The sequence below is a fragment of the Scyliorhinus torazame genome, chromosome 3 (assembly GCF_047496885.1).
Source record: "Scyliorhinus torazame isolate Kashiwa2021f chromosome 3, sScyTor2.1, whole genome shotgun sequence".
In the NCBI taxonomy this organism is placed as follows: domain Eukaryota; kingdom Metazoa; phylum Chordata; class Chondrichthyes; order Carcharhiniformes; family Scyliorhinidae; genus Scyliorhinus; species Scyliorhinus torazame.
Genome location: NC_092709.1, coordinates 141,829,317 through 141,847,247, shown reverse-complemented (window position 1 = coordinate 141,847,247; position 17,931 = coordinate 141,829,317). Strand labels below are relative to the sequence as shown.

The 17,931-nt window shown below is 44.5% G+C and overlaps 19 non-coding genes across 19 annotated transcripts; all 19 read left to right on the top strand.

The window, feature by feature from the left end:
• Window positions 1-1,098: 1,098 nt before the first annotated feature.
• Window positions 1,099-1,169, top strand: trnag-gcc (transfer RNA glycine (anticodon GCC)). The gene has a single exon. It is a non-coding gene; the product is annotated as a tRNA-Gly (tRNA).
• Window positions 1,170-1,315: 146 nt separating this feature from the next.
• On the top strand, window positions 1,316-1,386 carry trnag-gcc (transfer RNA glycine (anticodon GCC)). Its single transcript has one exon. It is a non-coding gene; the product is annotated as a tRNA-Gly (tRNA).
• A 1,483-nt stretch (window positions 1,387-2,869) lies between these two features.
• trnag-gcc (transfer RNA glycine (anticodon GCC)) lies at window positions 2,870-2,940 on the top strand. Its single transcript has one exon. It is a non-coding gene; the product is annotated as a tRNA-Gly (tRNA).
• Window positions 2,941-3,086: 146 nt separating this feature from the next.
• trnag-gcc (transfer RNA glycine (anticodon GCC)) lies at window positions 3,087-3,157 on the top strand. Its single transcript has one exon. It is a non-coding gene; the product is annotated as a tRNA-Gly (tRNA).
• A 1,477-nt stretch (window positions 3,158-4,634) lies between these two features.
• trnag-gcc (transfer RNA glycine (anticodon GCC)) lies at window positions 4,635-4,705 on the top strand. Its single transcript has one exon. It is a non-coding gene; the product is annotated as a tRNA-Gly (tRNA).
• Window positions 4,706-4,851: 146 nt separating this feature from the next.
• trnag-gcc (transfer RNA glycine (anticodon GCC)) lies at window positions 4,852-4,922 on the top strand. The gene has a single exon. It is a non-coding gene; the product is annotated as a tRNA-Gly (tRNA).
• A 1,477-nt stretch (window positions 4,923-6,399) lies between these two features.
• Window positions 6,400-6,470, top strand: trnag-gcc (transfer RNA glycine (anticodon GCC)). Its single transcript has one exon. It is a non-coding gene; the product is annotated as a tRNA-Gly (tRNA).
• Window positions 6,471-6,616: 146 nt separating this feature from the next.
• trnag-gcc (transfer RNA glycine (anticodon GCC)) lies at window positions 6,617-6,687 on the top strand. The gene has a single exon. It is a non-coding gene; the product is annotated as a tRNA-Gly (tRNA).
• Window positions 6,688-8,164: 1,477 nt separating this feature from the next.
• On the top strand, window positions 8,165-8,235 carry trnag-gcc (transfer RNA glycine (anticodon GCC)). Its single transcript has one exon. It is a non-coding gene; the product is annotated as a tRNA-Gly (tRNA).
• A 146-nt stretch (window positions 8,236-8,381) lies between these two features.
• On the top strand, window positions 8,382-8,452 carry trnag-gcc (transfer RNA glycine (anticodon GCC)). The gene has a single exon. It is a non-coding gene; the product is annotated as a tRNA-Gly (tRNA).
• A 1,477-nt stretch (window positions 8,453-9,929) lies between these two features.
• Window positions 9,930-10,000, top strand: trnag-gcc (transfer RNA glycine (anticodon GCC)). Its single transcript has one exon. It is a non-coding gene; the product is annotated as a tRNA-Gly (tRNA).
• A 146-nt stretch (window positions 10,001-10,146) lies between these two features.
• trnag-gcc (transfer RNA glycine (anticodon GCC)) lies at window positions 10,147-10,217 on the top strand. Its single transcript has one exon. It is a non-coding gene; the product is annotated as a tRNA-Gly (tRNA).
• Window positions 10,218-11,694: 1,477 nt separating this feature from the next.
• On the top strand, window positions 11,695-11,765 carry trnag-gcc (transfer RNA glycine (anticodon GCC)). Its single transcript has one exon. It is a non-coding gene; the product is annotated as a tRNA-Gly (tRNA).
• Window positions 11,766-11,911: 146 nt separating this feature from the next.
• Window positions 11,912-11,982, top strand: trnag-gcc (transfer RNA glycine (anticodon GCC)). The gene has a single exon. It is a non-coding gene; the product is annotated as a tRNA-Gly (tRNA).
• Window positions 11,983-13,465: 1,483 nt separating this feature from the next.
• trnag-gcc (transfer RNA glycine (anticodon GCC)) lies at window positions 13,466-13,536 on the top strand. Its single transcript has one exon. It is a non-coding gene; the product is annotated as a tRNA-Gly (tRNA).
• Window positions 13,537-13,682: 146 nt separating this feature from the next.
• trnag-gcc (transfer RNA glycine (anticodon GCC)) lies at window positions 13,683-13,753 on the top strand. The gene has a single exon. It is a non-coding gene; the product is annotated as a tRNA-Gly (tRNA).
• Window positions 13,754-15,230: 1,477 nt separating this feature from the next.
• trnag-gcc (transfer RNA glycine (anticodon GCC)) lies at window positions 15,231-15,301 on the top strand. Its single transcript has one exon. It is a non-coding gene; the product is annotated as a tRNA-Gly (tRNA).
• A 136-nt stretch (window positions 15,302-15,437) lies between these two features.
• Window positions 15,438-15,508, top strand: trnag-gcc (transfer RNA glycine (anticodon GCC)). The gene has a single exon. It is a non-coding gene; the product is annotated as a tRNA-Gly (tRNA).
• Window positions 15,509-16,987: 1,479 nt separating this feature from the next.
• On the top strand, window positions 16,988-17,058 carry trnag-gcc (transfer RNA glycine (anticodon GCC)). Its single transcript has one exon. It is a non-coding gene; the product is annotated as a tRNA-Gly (tRNA).
• The last annotated feature ends 873 nt before the right edge of the window (window positions 17,059-17,931 follow it).

The window sequence follows — 17,931 nt, the reverse complement described above, 5'->3', positions numbered from 1 at the left end:
GCTAAATCACAGGAATTCCACAGCATAGCAAAATATGTCAACGTATATATACAGAGGAGAACACAAGCACAACAATACAATTGGACCAGTACAAATATCATGAGACAAAGAAGAGAAAAAGCAGCTCGTTCAAAGCTCACTCAGCCTCTCAGAACATTCCGGCGAAGGAGGAATGGCCCAAACATAAAGGGGCAACAGGATACCGGCCACAGAACAGGACAAGGCCCAGACACGCACAGTCTCACACATGTGTGTAAACATCGCTAGTATCTTTACAGTACTCTTTACCAAGATAAGTGGGAGGAGGCGATGTTTCACGTTACTCGTTTTCGGAGTCCATTTGGAGATTCACACCTCATTCACCTGAGGCAATGTTGGTGGATAATTGTCTCCCCCTAAGGAGTCCCTTGTGTTGCAACTAGGATAATGCCAGCTTCTCAACTCTTTCCATAAAGCTGACATTCCTCAACCTTGGCGAATGCTGATTCACCCCTTCCTTTCCTGTTTCGATAACACGGACCTACATTCGAGAGACATGATGACGAGGATGACACATGGGGAATCAGGACACAGGATGTGACAGCATTGTGCCAATGTTGTTGGGTTCATGGTGCAGAGGCCTGCATAACTGAAATGATGATGTGAGTTCAAATGTAACCAAGGTTGGTAGCGGTATAAAAGCCATCATCCAAACATAGGTTGTTTGGTGGAGGTGTGAAATCCCACTTTACTGTAACGCAGCATGAGGATAATTAGCCAACCTGGCTGTAAAATCGGAAAGATGCACAACATGTTATTCTGAAAGGAAGGAGCCGTCTGTCATCAAGCCATGGAATTTGCAGTCTGGCCTAGTGGAAGCACTGTTAGCTTTGCGTGAAGAAAAGTAGCGGTCTGATGATATTGCAGTGTAGCATTAGGTGATATTGTAGTGGTGTGAAGTGAGAGCACAGGAGGTTTATGCGCTGCTGTGCCCGAAGTTTAGGTAAAGAAATTTGTTGACATTTGGGGAAAGAGAGGACAAAGTGAGGAAATGCAAATGCTGCTGAGTGAAAGCATTGGGGAAAAAAAGGAGAACATCACAAGCTTGATAATGGAGTTGCATTGGTGGTTCAGTGGTAGAATTCTCGCCTGCCACGCGGGAGGCCTGGGTTCGATTCCCGGCCAATGCAAGATTGACTGGTGTTGCACTGTTATTTCTCATCTTTACACTGCATCTCTCTGCTGGTTACATGCAGTTTTCTTTGGCTAACACACATCAACATCTGTTAGCAACTCAGGCATTGTGCATGAAAGTTCAGCTTCAGTTGTGTGGCTTGCATTGGTGGTTCAGTGGAAGAATTCTCACCTGCCACGTGAGAGGCCCGGGTTGGATTCCCGGCCAATACATTGCAGCTCCTTTGCATTCCTCTGCTCAGCAATTTTTCCTTCCTCTCTACATTCTTACCACCAGCTTTCTTTTATCACAACTACATTTTCACCATACACTCCCTCCGCATCAATCTCTTTACCACTTTCCTCATGCTCATTTTCAACATCTGCTTCACAACACTCTCCCTTTTCCTGTCCGCTTCACCACTCCCAGCTGCAAACACTCATTCCTCTTCAATTAAAACCCTCCTTCCCTGACTTCTTTTTCACCTTCCACAACATTTTTACCTTCATTGCCTTCAGAAAAGTTTAAACAAACTTTGCACAAACTGATAATTTTTCACTGGACTCTTTTTTTTTACAATGTCTTTTCATTCACCTTTTTCCATTGTCACAAATAGCCAGCTAAATCACAGGAATTCCACAGCATAGCAAAATATGTCAACATATATATATACAGAGGAGAATACAAGCACAACAATACAATTGGACCAGTACAAATACCATGAGACAAAGAAGAGAAAAAGCAGCTCGTTCAAAGCACATTCAGCCTCTCAGAACATTCCGGCTAAGGAGGAATGGCCCAAACATAAAGGGGCAACAGGATACCGGCCACAGAACAGGACAAGGCCCAGACACGCACAGTCTCACACATGTGTGTAAACGTCGCGAGTATCTTTACAGTACTCTTTTCCAAGATAAGTGGGAGGAGGCGATGTTTCACGTTAATCGTTTTCGGAGTCCATTTGGAGATTCACACCTCATTCACCTGAGGCAATGTTGGTGGGTAATTGTCTCCCCCGAGGGAGTCCCTTGTGTTGCAACTAGGATAATGCCAGCTTCTCAACTCTTTCCATAAAGCTGACATTCCTCAACCTTGGCGAATGCTGATTCACCCCTTCCTTTCCTGTTTTGCAAACACGGACCTACATTCGAGAGCATGATGACGAGGATGACACATGGGGAATCAGGACACAGGATGTGACAGCATTGTGCCAATGTTGTGGGTTCATGGTGCAGAGGCCTGCATAACTGAAATGATGATGTGAGTTCAAATGTAACCAAGGCTGGTAGCGGTATAAAAGCCATTATCCAAACATAGGTTGTTTGGTGGAGGTGTGAAATCCCACTTTACTGTAACGCAGCATGAGGATAATTAGCCAACCTGGCTGTAAAATCGGAAAGATGCACAACATATTATTCTGAAAGGAAGGAGCCGTATGTTATCAAGCCATGGAATTTGCAGTCTGGCCTAGTGGAAGCACTGTTAGCTTTGCGTGAAGAAAAGTAGCGGCCTGATGATATTGCAGTGTAGCATTAGGTGATCTGTTGTGGTGTGAAGTGAGAGCACATGAGGTTTATGCGCTGCTGTGCCCGAAGTTTAGGTAAAGAAATTTGTTGACATTTGGGGAAAGTGAGGACAAAGTGAGGAAATGGAAATGCTGCTGAGTGAAAGCATTGGGGAAAAAAAGGAGAACATCATGAAATTGATCGTGGAGTTGCATTGGTGGTTCAGTGGTAGAATTCTCGCCTGCCACGCGGGAGGCCCGGGTTCGATTCCCGGCCAATGCAAGATTGACTGGTGTTGCACTGTTATTTCTCATCTTTACACTGCATCTCTCTGCTGGTTACATGCAGTTTTCTTTGGCGAACACACATCAACATCTGTTAGCAACTCAGGCATTGGGCTTGAAAGTTCAGCTTCAGTTGCGTGGCTTGCATTGGTGGTTCAGTGGTAGAATTCTCGCCTGCCACGCGGGAGGCCCGGGTTCGATTCCCGGCCAATGCATCACACCTCTTTTGCATTCCTGTGCTCAGCAATTTTTCATTCCTCTCTACATTCTTACCACCAGCTTTCTTTTATCGCAACTACATTTTCACCACACCCTCCGCATCAATCTCTTTACCACTTTCCTCATGCTCATTTTCAACATCTGCTTCACAACACTCTCCCTTTTCCTGTCCGCTTCACCACTCACAGCTGCAAACACTCATTCCTCTTTAATTAAAACCCTCCTCCTCTCACTTCTTTTTAACCCTTCACAACATTTTTACCTTCATTGCCTTAAGAAAAGTTCAAACAAACTTTGCACAAACTGATAATTTTTCACTGGACTCTTTTTTTACAAAGTCTTTTCATTCACCTTTTTCCATTGTCACAAATAGCCAGCTAAATCACAGGAATTCCACAGCATAGCAAAATATGTCAACATATATATATACAGAGGAGAATACAAGCACAACAATACAATTGGACCAGTACCAATACCATGAGACAAAGAAGAGAAAAAACAGCTCGTTCAAAGCTCATTCAGCCTCTCAGAACATTCCGGCTAAGGAGGAATGGCCCAAACATAAAGGGGCAACAGGATACCGGCCACAGAACAGGACAAGGCCCAGACACGCACAGTCTCACACATGTGTGTAAACATCGCGAGTATCTTTACAGTACTCTTTTCCAAGATAAGTGGGAGGAGGCGATGTTTCACGTTAATCGTTTTCGGAGTCCATTTGGAGATTCACACCTCATTCACCTGAGGCAATGTTGGTGGGTAATTGTCTCCCCGTAGGGAGTCCCTTGTGTTGCAACTAGGATAATGCCAGCTTCTCAACTCTTTCCATAAAGCTGACATTCCTCAACCTTGGCGAATGCTGATTCACCCCTTCCTTTCCTGTTTTGCAAACACGGACCTACATTCGAGAGCATGATGACGAGGATGACACATGGGGAATCAGGACACAGGATGTGACAGCATTGTGCCAATGTTGTGGGTTCATGGTGCAGAGGCCTGCATAACTGAAATGATGATGTGAGTTCTAATGTAACCAAGGCTGGTAGCGGTATAAAAGCCATTATCCAAACATAGGTTGTTTGGTGGAGGTGTGAAATCCCACTTTACTGTAACGCAGCATGAGGATAATTAGCCAACCTGGCTGTAAAATCGGAAAGATGCACAACATATTATTCTGAAAGGAAGGAGCCGTATGTTATCAAGCCATGGAATTTGCAGTCTGGCCTAGTGGAAGCACTGTTAGCTTTGCGTGAAGAAAAGTAGCAGCCTGATGATATTGCAGTGTAGCATTAGGTGATCTGTCGTGGTGTGAAGTGAGAGCACAGGAGGTTTATGCGCTGCTGTGCCCGAAGTTTAGGTAAAGAAATTTGTTGCAATTTGGGGAAAGTGAGGACAAAGTGAGGAAATGGAAATGCTGCTGAGTGAAAGCATTGGGGAAAAAAAGGAGAACATCATGAAATTGATCGTGGAGTTGCATTGGTGGTTCAGTGGTAGAATTCTCGCCTGCCACGCGGGAGGCCTGGGTTCGATTCCCGGCCAATGCAAGATTGACTGGTGTTGCACTGTTATTTCTCATCTTTACACTGCATCTCTCTGCTGGTTACATGCAGTTTTCTTTGGCGAACACACATCAACATCTGTTCGCAACTCAGGCATTGGGCTTGAAAGTTCAGCTTCAGTTGCGTGGCTTGCATTGGTGGTTCAGTGGTAGAATTCTCGCCTGCCACGCGGGAGGCCCGGGTTTGATTCCCGGCCAATGCATCACAGCTAATTTGCATTCCTGTGCTCAGCAATTTTTCATTCCTCTCTCCATTCTTACCACCAGCTTTCTTTTATCGCAACTACATTTTCACCACACCCTCCGCATCAATCTCTTTACCACTTTCCTCATGCTCATTTTCAACATCTGCTTCACAACACTCTCCCTTTTCCTGTCCGCTTCACCACTCACAGCTGCAAACACTCATTCCTCTTTAATTAAAACCCTCCTCCTCTCACTTCTTTTTAACCCTTCACAACATTTTTACCTTCATTGCCTTAAGAAAAGTTCAAACAAACTTTGCACAAACTGATAATTTTTCACTGGACTCTTTTTTTACAAAGTCTTTTCATTCACCTTTTTCCATTGTCACAAATAGCCAGCTAAATCACAGGAATTCCACAGCATAGCAAAATATGTCAACATATATATATACAGAGGAGAATACAAGCACAACAATACAATTGGACCAGTACCAATACCATGAGACAAAGAAGAGAAAAAACAGCTCGTTCAAAGCTCATTCAGCCTCTCAGAACATTCCGGCTAAGGAGGAATGGCCCAAACATAAAGGGGCAACAGGATACCGGCCACAGAACAGGACAAGGCCCAGACACGCACAGTCTCACACATGTGTGTAAACGTCGCGAGTATCTTTACAGTACTCTTTTCCAAGATAAGTGGGAGGAGGCGATGTTTCACGTTAATCGTTTTCGGAGTCCATTTGGAGATTCACACCTCATTCACCTGAGGCAATGTTGGTGGGTAATTGTCTCCCCCGAGGGAGTCCCTTGTGTTGCAACTAGGATAATGCCAGCTTCTCAACTCTTTCCATAAAGCTGACATTCCTCAACCTTGGCGAATGCTGATTCACCCCTTCCTTTCCTGTTTTGCAAACACGGACCTACATTCGAGAGCATGATGACGAGGATGACACATGGGGAATCAGGACACAGGATGTGACAGCATTGTGCCAATGTTGTGGGTTCATGGTGCAGAGGCCTGCATAACTGAAATGATGATGTGAGTTCAAATGTAACCAAGGCTGGTAGCGGTATAAAAGCCATTATCCAAACATAGGTTGTTTGGTGGAGGTGTGAAATCCCACTTTACTGTAACGCAGCATGAGGATAATTAGCCAACCTGGCTGTAAAATCGGAAAGATGCACAACATATTATTCTGAAAGGAAGGAGCCGTATGTTATCAAGCCATGGAATTTGCAGTCTGGCCTAGTGGAAGCACTGTTAGCTTTGCGTGAAGAAAAGTAGCAGCCTGATGATATTGCAGTGTAGCATTAGGTGATCTGTTGTGGTGTGAAGTGAGAGCACATGAGGTTTATGCGCTGCTGTGCCCGAAGTTTAGGTAAAGAAATTTGTTGACATTTGGGGAAAGTGAGGACAAAGTGAGGAAATGGAAATGCTGCTGAGTGAAAGCATTGGGGAAAAAAAGGAGAACATCATGAAATTGATCGTGGAGTTGCATTGGTGGTTCAGTGGTAGAATTCTCGCCTGCCACGCGGGAGGCCCGGGTTCGATTCCCGGCCAATGCAAGATTGACTGGTGTTGCACTGTTATTTCTCATCTTTACACTGCATCTCTCTGCTGGTTACATGCAGTTTTCTTTGGCGAACACACATCAACATCTGTTAGCAACTCAGGCATTGGGCTTGAAAGTTCAGCTTCAGTTGCGTGGCTTGCATTGGTGGTTCAGTGGTAGAATTCTCGCCTGCCACGCGGGAGGCCCGGGTTCGATTCCCGGCCAATGCATCACACCTCTTTTGCATTCCTGTGCTCAGCAATTTTTCATTCCTCTCTACATTCTTACCACCAGCTTTCTTTTATCGCAACTACATTTTCACCACACCCTCCGCATCAATCTCTTTACCACTTTCCTCATGCTCATTTTCAACATCTGCTTCACAACACTCTCCCTTTTCCTGTCCGCTTCACCACTCACAGCTGCAAACACTCATTCCTCTTTAATTAAAACCCTCCTCCTCTCACTTCTTTTTAACCCTTCACAACATTTTTACCTTCATTGCCTTAAGAAAAGTTCAAACAAACTTTGCACAAACTGATAATTTTTCACTGGACTCTTTTTTTACAAAGTCTTTTCATTCACCTTTTTCCATTGTCACAAATAGCCAGCTAAATCACAGGAATTCCACAGCATAGCAAAATATGTCAACATATATATATACAGAGGAGAATACAAGCACAACAATACAATTGGACCAGTACCAATACCATGAGACAAAGAAGAGAAAAAACAGCTCGTTCAAAGCTCATTCAGCCTCTCAGAACATTCCGGCTAAGGAGGAATGGCCCAAACATAAAGGGGCAACAGGATACCGGCCACAGAACAGGACAAGGCCCAGACACGCACAGTCTCACACATGTGTGTAAACATCGCGAGTATCTTTACAGTACTCTTTTCCAAGATAAGTGGGAGGAGGCGATGTTTCACGTTAATCGTTTTCGGAGTCCATTTGGAGATTCACACCTCATTCACCTGAGGCAATGTTGGTGGGTAATTGTCTCCCCGTAGGGAGTCCCTTGTGTTGCAACTAGGATAATGCCAGCTTCTCAACTCTTTCCATAAAGCTGACATTCCTCAACCTTGGCGAATGCTGATTCACCCCTTCCTTTCCTGTTTTGCAAACACGGACCTACATTCGAGAGCATGATGACGAGGATGACACATGGGGAATCAGGACACAGGATGTGACAGCATTGTGCCAATGTTGTGGGTTCATGGTGCAGAGGCCTGCATAACTGAAATGATGATGTGAGTTCTAATGTAACCAAGGCTGGTAGCGGTATAAAAGCCATTATCCAAACATAGGTTGTTTGGTGGAGGTGTGAAATCCCACTTTACTGTAACGCAGCATGAGGATAATTAGCCAACCTGGCTGTAAAATCGGAAAGATGCACAACATATTATTCTGAAAGGAAGGAGCCGTATGTTATCAAGCCATGGAATTTGCAGTCTGGCCTAGTGGAAGCACTGTTAGCTTTGCGTGAAGAAAAGTAGCAGCCTGATGATATTGCAGTGTAGCATTAGGTGATCTGTCGTGGTGTGAAGTGAGAGCACAGGAGGTTTATGCGCTGCTGTGCCCGAAGTTTAGGTAAAGAAATTTGTTGCAATTTGGGGAAAGTGAGGACAAAGTGAGGAAATGGAAATGCTGCTGAGTGAAAGCATTGGGGAAAAAAAGGAGAACATCATGAAATTGATCGTGGAGTTGCATTGGTGGTTCAGTGGTAGAATTCTCGCCTGCCACGCGGGAGGCCCGGGTTCGATTCCCGGCCAATGCAAGATTGACTGGTGTTGCACTGTTATTTCTCATCTTTACACTGCATCTCTCTGCTGGTTACATGCAGTTTTCTTTGGCGAACACACATCAACATCTGTTCGCAACTCAGGCATTGGGCTTGAAAGTTCAGCTTCAGTTGCGTGGCTTGCATTGGTGGTTCAGTGGTAGAATTCTCGCCTGCCACGCGGGAGGCCCGGGTTTGATTCCCGGCCAATGCATCACAGCTAATTTGCATTCCTGTGCTCAGCAATTTTTCATTCCTCTCTCCATTCTTACCACCAGCTTTCTTTTATCGCAACTACATTTTCACCACACCCTCCGCATCAATCTCTTTACCACTTTCCTCATGCTCATTTTCAACATCTGCTTCACAACACTCTCCCTTTTCCTGTCCGCTTCACCACTCACAGCTGCAAACACTCATTCCTCTTTAATTAAAACCCTCCTCCTCTCACTTCTTTTTAACCCTTCACAACATTTTTACCTTCATTGCCTTAAGAAAAGTTCAAACAAACTTTGCACAAACTGATAATTTTTCACTGGACTCTTTTTTTACAAAGTCTTTTCATTCACCTTTTTCCATTGTCACAAATAGCCAGCTAAATCACAGGAATTCCACAGCATAGCAAAATATGTCAACATATATATATACAGAGGAGAATACAAGCACAACAATACAATTGGACCAGTACCAATACCATGAGACAAAGAAGAGAAAAAACAGCTCGTTCAAAGCTCATTCAGCCTCTCAGAACATTCCGGCTAAGGAGGAATGGCCCAAACATAAAGGGGCAACAGGATACCGGCCACAGAACAGGACAAGGCCCAGACACGCACAGTCTCACACATGTGTGTAAACGTCGCGAGTATCTTTACAGTACTCTTTTCCAAGATAAGTGGGAGGAGGCGATGTTTCACGTTAATCGTTTTCGGAGTCCATTTGGAGATTCACACCTCATTCACCTGAGGCAATGTTGGTGGGTAATTGTCTCCCCGTAGGGAGTCCCTTGTGTTGCAACTAGGATAATGCCAGCTTCTCAACTCTTTCCATAAAGCTGACATTCCTCAACCTTGGCGAATGCTGATTCACCCCTTCCTTTCCTGTTTTGCAAACACGGACCTACATTCGAGAGCATGATGACGAGGATGACACATGGGGAATCAGGACACAGGATGTGACAGCATTGTGCCAATGTTGTGGGTTCATGGTGCAGAGGCCTGCATAACTGAAATGATGATGTGAGTTCTAATGTAACCAAGGCTGGTAGCGGTATAAAAGCCATTATCCAAACATAGGTTGTTTGGTGGAGGTGTGAAATCCCACTTTACTGTAACGCAGCATGAGGATAATTAGCCAACCTGGCTGTAAAATCGGAAAGATGCACAACATATTATTCTGAAAGGAAGGAGCCGTATGTTATCAAGCCATGGAATTTGCAGTCTGGCCTAGTGGAAGCACTGTTAGCTTTGCGTGAAGAAAAGTAGCAGCCTGATGATATTGCAGTGTAGCATTAGGTGATCTGTCGTGGTGTGAAGTGAGAGCACAGGAGGTTTATGCGCTGCTGTGCCCGAAGTTTAGGTAAAGAAATTTGTTGCAATTTGGGGAAAGTGAGGACAAAGTGAGGAAATGGAAATGCTGCTGAGTGAAAGCATTGGGGAAAAAAAGGAGAACATCATGAAATTGATCGTGGAGTTGCATTGGTGGTTCAGTGGTAGAATTCTCGCCTGCCACGCGGGAGGCCCGGGTTCGATTCCCGGCCAATGCAAGATTGACTGGTGTTGCACTGTTATTTCTCATCTTTACACTGCATCTCTCTGCTGGTTACATGCAGTTTTCTTTGGCGAACACACATCAACATCTGTTCGCAACTCAGGCATTGGGCTTGAAAGTTCAGCTTTAGTTGCGTGGCTTGCATTGGTGGTTCAGTGGTAGAATTCTCGCCTGCCACGCGGGAGGCCCGGGTTTGATTCCCGGCCAATGCATCACAGCTAATTTGCATTCCTGTGCTCAGCAATTTTTCATTCCTCTCTCCATTCTTACCACCAGCTTTCTTTTATCGCAACTACATTTTCACCACACCCTCCGCATCAATCTCTTTACCACTTTCCTCATGCTCATTTTCAACATCTGCTTCACAACACTCTCCCTTTTCCTGTCCGCTTCACCACTCACAGCTGCAAACACTCATTCCTCTTTAATTAAAACCCTCCTCCTCTCACTTCTTTTTAACCCTTCACAACATTTTTACCTTCATTGCCTTAAGAAAAGTTCAAACAAACTTTGCACAAACTGATAATTTTTCACTGGACTCTTTTTTTACAAAGTCTTTTCATTCACCTTTTTCCATTGTCACAAATAACCAGCTAAATCACAGGAATTCCACAGCATAGCAAAATATGTCAACGTATATATACAGAGGAGAACACAAGCACAACAATACAATTGGACCAGTACAAATATCATGAGACAAAGAAGAGAAAAAGCAGCTCGTTCAAAGCTCATTCAGCCTCTCAGAACATTCCGGCGAAGGAGGAATGGCCCAAACATAAAGGGGCAACAGGATACCGGCCACAGAACAGGACAAGGCCCAGACACGCACAGTCTCACACATGTGTGTAAACATCGCTAGTATCTTTACAGTACTCTTTACCAAGATAAGTGGGAGGAGGCGATGTTTCACGTTACTCGTTTTCAGAGTCCATTTGGAGATTCACACCTCATTCACCTGAGGCAATGTTGGTGGGTAATTGTCTCCCCCTAAGGAGTCCCTTGTGTTGCAACTAGGATATTGCCAGCTTCTCAACTCTTTCCATAAAGCTGACATTCCTCAACCTTGGCGAATGCTGATTCACCCCTTCCTTTCCTGTTTCGCAAACACGGACCTACATTCGAGAGCATGATGACGAGGATGACACATGGGGAATCAGGACACAGGATGTGACAGCATTGTGCCAATGTTGTTGGGTTCATGGTGCAGAGGCCTGCATAACTGAAATGATGATGTGAGTTCAAATGTAACCAAGGCTGGTAGCGGTATAAAAGCCATCATCCAAACATAGGTTGTTTGGTGGAGGTGTGAAATCCCACTTTACTGTAACGCAGCATTAGGATAATTAGCCAACCTGGCTGTAAAATCGGAAAGATGCACAACATGTTATTCTGAAAGGAAGGAGCCGTCTGTCATCAAGCCATGGAATTTGCAGTCTGGCCTAGTGGAAGCACTGTTAGCTTTGCGTGAAGAAAAGTAGCGGCCTGATGATATTGCAGTGTAGCATTAGGTGATATTGTAGTGGTGTGAAGTGAGAGCACAGGAGGTTTATGCGCTGCTGTGCCCGAAGTTTAGGTAAAGAAATTTGTTGACATTTGGGGAAAGAGAGGACAAAGTGAGGAAATGCAAATGCTGCTGAGTGAAAGCATTGGGGAAAAAAAGGAGAACATCACAAGCTTGATAATGGAGTTGCATTGGTGGTTCAGTGGTAGAATTCTCGCCTGCCACGCGGGAGGCCCGGGTTCGATTCCCGGCCAATGCAAGATTGACTGGTGTTACACTGTTATTTCTCATCTTTACACTGCATCTCTCTGCTGGTTACATGCAGTTTTCTTTGGCCAACACACATCAACATCTGTTAGCAACTCAGGCATTGTGCATGAAAGTTCAGCTTAAGTTGTGTGTCTTGCATTGGTGGTTCAGTGGTAGAATTCTCACCTGCCACGTGAGAGGCCCGGGTTGGATTCCCGGCCAATACATTGCAGCTCCTTTGCATTCCTCTGCTCAGCAATTTTTCCTTCCTCTCTACATTCTTACCACCAGCTTTCTTTTATCACAACTACATTTTCACCATACGCTCCCTCCGCATCAATCTCTTTACCACTTTCCTCATGCTCATTTTCAACATCTGCTTCACAACACTCTCCCTTTTCCTGTCCGCTTCACCACTCACAGCTGCAAACACTCATTCCTCTTCTATTAAAACCCTCCTCCTCTCACTTCTTTTTCACCTTCCACAACATTTTTACCTTCATTGCCTTCAGAAAAGTTCAAACAAACTTTGCACAAACTGATAATTTTTCACTGGACTCTTTTTTTTTACAATGTCTTTTCATTCACCTTTTTCCATTGTCACAAATAGCCAGCTAAATCACAGGAATTCCACAGCATAGCAAAATATGTCAACATATATATATACAGAGGAGAATACAAGCACAACAATACAATTGGACCAGTACAAATACCATGAGACAAAGAAGAGAAAAAGCAGCTCGTTCAAAGCTCATTCAGCCTCTCAGAACATTCCGGCTAAGGAGGAATGGCCCAAACATAAAGGGGCAACAGGATACCGGCCACAGAACAGGACAAGGCCCAGACACGCACAGTCTCACACATGTGTGTAAACGTCGCGAGTATCTTTACAGTACTCTTTTCCAAGATAAGTGGGAGGAGGCGATGTTTCACGTTAATCGTTTTCGGAGTCCATTTGGAGATTCACACCTCATTCACCTGAGGCAATGTTGGTGGGTAATTGTCTCCCCCTAGGGAGTCCCTTGTGTTGCAACTAGGATAATGCCAGCTTCTCAACTCTTTCCATAAAGCTGACATTCCTCAACCTTGGCGAATGCTGATTCACCCCTTCCTTTCCTGTTTCGCAAACACGGACCTACATTCGAGAGCATGATGACGAGGATGACACATGGGGAATCAGGACACAGGATGTGACAGCATTGTGCCAATGTTGTGGGTTCATGGTGCAGAGGCCTGCATAACTGAAATGATGATGTGAGTTCTAATGTAACCAAGGCTGGTAGCGGTATAAAAGCCATTATCCAAACATAGGTTGTTTGGTGGAGGTGTGAAATCCCACTTTACTGTAACGCAGCATGAGGATAATTAGCCAACCTGGCTGTAAAATCGGAAAGATGCACAACATATTATTCTGAAAGGAAGGAGCCGTATGTTATCAAGCCATGGAATTTGCAGTCTGGCCTAGTGGAAGCACTGTTAGCTTTGCGTGAAGAAAAGTAGCAGCCTGATGATATTGCAGTGTAGCATTAGGTGATCTGTCGTGGTGTGAAGTGAGAGCACAGGAGGTTTATGCGCTGCTGTGCCCGAAGTTTAGGTAAAGAAATTTGTTGCAATTTGGGGAAAGTGAGGACAAAGTGAGGAAATGGAAATGCTGCTGAGTGAAAGCATTGGGGAAAAAAAGGAGAACATCATGAAATTGATCGTGGAGTTGCATTGGTGGTTCAGTGGTAGAATTCTCGCCTGCCACGCGGGAGGCCCGGGTTCGATTCCCGGCCAATGCAAGATTGACTGGTGTTGCACTGTTATTTCTCATCTTTACACTGCATCTCTCTGCTGGTTACATGCAGTTTTCTTTGGCTGACACACATCAACATCTGTTAGCAACTCAGGCATTGGGCTTGAAAGTTCAGCTTCAGTTGCGTGGCTTGCATTGGTGGTTCAGTGGTAGAATTCTCGCCTGCCACGCGGGAGGCCCGGGTTTGATTCCCGGCCAATGCATCACAGCTCTTTTGCATTCCTGTGCTCAGCAATTTTTCATTCCTCTCTCCATTCTTAGCACCAGCTTTCTTTTATCGCAACTACATTTTCACCACACCCTCCGCATCAATCTCTTTACCACTTTCCTCATGCTCATTTTCAACAACTGCTTCACAACACTCTCCCTTTTCCTGTCCGCTTCACCACTCACAGCTGCAAACACTCATTCCTCTTTAATTAAAACCCTCCTCCTCTCACTTCTTTTTAACCCTTCACAACATTTTTACCTTCATTGCCTTAAGAAAAGTTCAAACAAACTTTGCACAAACTGATAATTTTTCACTGGACTCTTTTTTTACAAAGTCTTTTCATTCACCATTTTCCATTGTCACAAATAACCAGCTAAATCACAGGAATTCCACAGCATAGCAAAATATGTCAACGTATATATACAGAGGAGAACAAAAGCACAACAATACAATTGGACCAGTACAAATATCATGAGACAAAGAAGAGAAAAAGCAGCTCGTTCAAAGCTCATTCAGCCTCTCAGAACATTCCGGCGAAGGAGGAATGGCCCAAACATAAAGGGGCAACAGGATACCGGCCACAGAACAGGACAAGGCCCAGACACGCACAGTCTCACACATGTGTGTAAACATCGCTAGTATCTTTACAGTACTCTTTACCAAGATAAGTGGGAGGAGGCGATGTTTCACGTTACTCGTTTTCGGAGTCCATTTGGAGATTCACACCTCATTCACCTGAGGCAATGTTGGTGGATAATTGTCTCCCCCTAAGGAGTCCCTTGTGTTGCAACTAGGATAATGCCAGCTTCTCAACTCTTTCCATAAAGCTGACATTCCTCAACCTTGGCGAATGCTGATTCACCCCTTCCTTTCCTGTTTCGCAAACACGGACCTACATTCGAGAGCATGATGACGAGGATGACACATGGGGAATCAGGACACAGGATTTGACAGCATTGTGCCAATGTTGTTGGGTTCATGGTGCAGAGGCCTGCATAACTGAAATGATGATGTGAGTTCAAATGTAACCAAGGCTGGTAGCGGTATAAAAGCCATCATCCAAACATAGGTTGTTTGGTGGAGGTGTGAAATCCCACTTTACTGTAACGCAGCATTAGGATAATTAGCCAACCTGGCTGTAAAATCGGAAAGATGCACAACATGTTATTCTGAAAGGAAGGAGCCGTCTGTCATCAAGCCATGGAATTTGCAGTCTGGCCTATTGGAAGCACTGTTAGCTTTGCGTGAAGAAAAGTAGCGGTCTGATGATATTGCAGTGTAGCATTAGGTGATATTGTAGTGGTGTGAAGTGAGAGCACAGGAGGTTTATGCGCTGCTGTGCCCGAAGTTTACGTAAAGAAATTTGTTGACATTTGGGGAAAGAGAGGACAAAGTGAGGAAATGCAAATGCTGCTGAGTGAAAGCATTTTGGAAAAAAAGGAGAACATCACGAACTTGATAATGGAGTTGCATTGGTGGTTCAGTGGTAGAATTCTCGCCTGCCACGCGGGAGGCCCGGGTTCGAGTCCCGGCCAATGCAAGATCGACTAGATATTTTTCATCTTTACACTGCATCTCTCTGCTGGTTACATGCAGTTTTCTTTGGCTAACACACATCAACATCTGTTAGCAACTCAGGCATTGTGCATGAAAGTTCAGCTTCAGTTGTGTGGCTTGCATTGGTGGTTCAGTGGTAGAATTCTCGCCTGCCACGTGAGATGCCCGGCTTTGATTCCCGGCCAATGCATCGCAGCTCTTTTGCATTCCTCTGCTCAGCAATTTTTCATTCCTCTCTACATTCTTACCACCAGCTTTCTTTTATCACAACTACATTTTCACCACACACTCCCTCCGCATCAATCTCTTTACCACTTTCCTCATGCTCATTTTCAACATCTGCTTCACAACACTCTCCCTTTTCCTGTCCGCTTCACCACTCACAGCTGCAAACACTCATTCCTCTTCAATTAAAACCCTCCTCCTCTCACTTCTTTTTAACCCTTCACAACATTTTTACCTTCATTGCCTTAAGAAAAGTTCAAACAAACTTTGCACAAACTGATAATTTTTCACTGGACTCTTTTTTTACAATGTCTTTTCATTCACCTTTTTCCATTGTCACAAATAACCAGCGAAATCACAGGAATTCCACAGCATAGCAAAATATGTCAACGTATATATACAGAGGAGAACACAAGCACAACAATACAATTGGACCAGTACAAATATCATGAGACAAAGAAGAGAAAAAGCAGCTCGTTCAAAGCTCATTCAGCCTCTCAGAACATTCCGGCTAAGGAGGAATGGCCCAAACATAAAGGGGCAACAGGATACCGGCCACAGAAAAGGACAAGCCCAGACACGCACAGTCTCACACATGTGTGAAAACATCGCGAGTATCTTTACGGTACTCTTTTCCAAGAGAAGTGGGACGAGGCGATGTTTCACGTTACTCGTTTTCGGAGTCCATTTGGAGATTCACACCTCATTCACCTGAGGCAATGTTGGTGGGTAATTGTCTCCCCCTAAGGAGTCCCTTCTGTTGCAACTAGGATAATGCCAGCTTCTCAACTCTTTCCATAAAGCTGACATTCCTCAACCTTGGCGAATGCTGATTCACCCCTTCCTTTCCTGTTTCGCAAACACGGACCTACATTCGAGAGCATGATGACCAGGATGACACATGGGGAATCAGGACACAGGATGTGACAGCATTGTGCCAATGTTGTTGGGTTCATGGTGCAGAGGCCTGCATAACTGAAATGATGATGTGAGTTCAAATGTAACCAAGGCTGGTAGCGGTATAAAAGCCATCATCCAAACATAGGTTGTTTGGTGGAGGTGTGAAATCCCACTTTACTGTAACGCAGCATTAGGATAATTAGCCCACCTGGCTGTAATATCGGAAAGATGCACAACATATTATTCTGAAAGGAAGGAGCCGTATGTCATCAAGCCATGGAATTTGCAGTCTGGCCTAGTGGAAGCACTGTTAGCTTGCGTTGAGAAAAGTAGCGGCCTGATGATATTGCAGTGTAGCATTAGGTGATATTGTAGTGGTGTGAAGTGAGAGCACAGGAGGTTTATGCGCTGCTGTGCCCGAAGTTTTAGTGAAGAGATTTGTTTCAATTTGGGGAAAGAGAGGACAAAGTGAGGAAATGGTAATGCTGCTGAGTGAAAGCATTGGGGAAAAAAAGGAGAACATCATGAGATTGGAAGTGGAGTTGCATTGGTGGTTCAGTGGTAGAATTCTCGCCTGCCACGCGGGAGGCCCGGGTTCGATTCCCGGCCAATGCAAGATCGACTGGTGTTGCATTGTTATTTCTCTTCTTTACACTGCATCTCTCTGCTGGTTCCATGCAGTTTGCTTTGGCTGGCACACATCAACATCTGTTCGCAACTCAAGCATTGTGCTTGAAAGTTCAGCTTCAGTTGTGTGGTTTGCATTGGTGGTTCAGTGGTAGAATTCTTGCCTGCCATGCAGGATGCCCAGGTTCGATTCCCAGCCAATGCGTTACAGCTCTTATGCATTCATCTGCTCAGCAATTGTTCATTTATCTCTACATTCTTACCACCAGCTTTCTTTTATCACAACTACATTTTCACTATACACTCCCTCCGCATCAATCTCTTTATCACTTTCCTCATGCTCATTTCAACATCTGCTTCACAACACTCTCCCTTTTCCTGTCCGCTTCACCACTCACAGCTGCAAACACTCATTCCTCTTCAATTAAAACCCTCCTCCTCTCACTTCTTTTTCACCCTTCACAATTTTTGTACCTTCATTGTCTTAGGAAAAGTTCAAACAAGCTTTGCAAAAACTGATAATTGTTCAATGGACTCTTTTTTTTTTACAAAGTATTTTCATTCACCTTTTTTCCATTGTCACAAATAACCAGCAAAATCACCGGAATTCCACAGCATAGCAAAATATCTCAAAATATATATATACAGAGGAGAACAGAAGCACAACAATACAATTGGACCAGTACAAATACCATGAGACAAAGAAGAGAAAAAGCAGCTCGTCCAAAGATCATTCAGCCTTTCAGAACATCCCGGCTAAGTAGGAATGGCCCAAACATAAAGGGGCAACAGGATACCGGCCACAGAACAGGACAAGGCCCAGACACGCACAGTCTCACACATGTGTGAAAACATCGCGAG